We start from the raw sequence: 482 nt of genomic DNA on the forward strand, positions 1-482 counted from the left end.
CATCCAGTAAAACAGGTGCTGGATCAAACAAACGTGCGTAAAAGAAGAAAGAAAATCCGCACACTGTAAAGCTTACTGCTCACCGATTTATTTAACACAACATTTCGACCTCAGGCGGTCTTCGTCAGGTGTGTAGGTGAGCAGTAAAGTGTAAGGTAAATACAGTGAGCATGGGCAGTCATAGGTAAGCGTGGGTTAGGGTGTCAGACTTGAAGCCCAAAGTTTGCTAGTTCGACTCCCAACCTGCCAGGTTGGTGGGGGGAGTAATTAAACAGTGCTCTCCTCCATCCTCCTCCATGACTGAGGTACCCTGAGCATGGTACTATTCTGCCTCACTGCTCCCTTGGGGCGCCATTGGGGGCTGCCTCCTTGCACAGGTGAGGCATAAATGCAATTTTGTTGTGTGCAGTGTGCAGTGAACACTTGTGTGCCGTGGAGTGCTGTGTCACAATGTCAATGGGAGTTGGAGTTTCCAGGTGGGC

This window comes from Engraulis encrasicolus, chromosome 2 (genome assembly GCF_034702125.1).
Source record: "Engraulis encrasicolus isolate BLACKSEA-1 chromosome 2, IST_EnEncr_1.0, whole genome shotgun sequence".
In the NCBI taxonomy this organism is placed as follows: domain Eukaryota; kingdom Metazoa; phylum Chordata; class Actinopteri; order Clupeiformes; family Engraulidae; genus Engraulis; species Engraulis encrasicolus.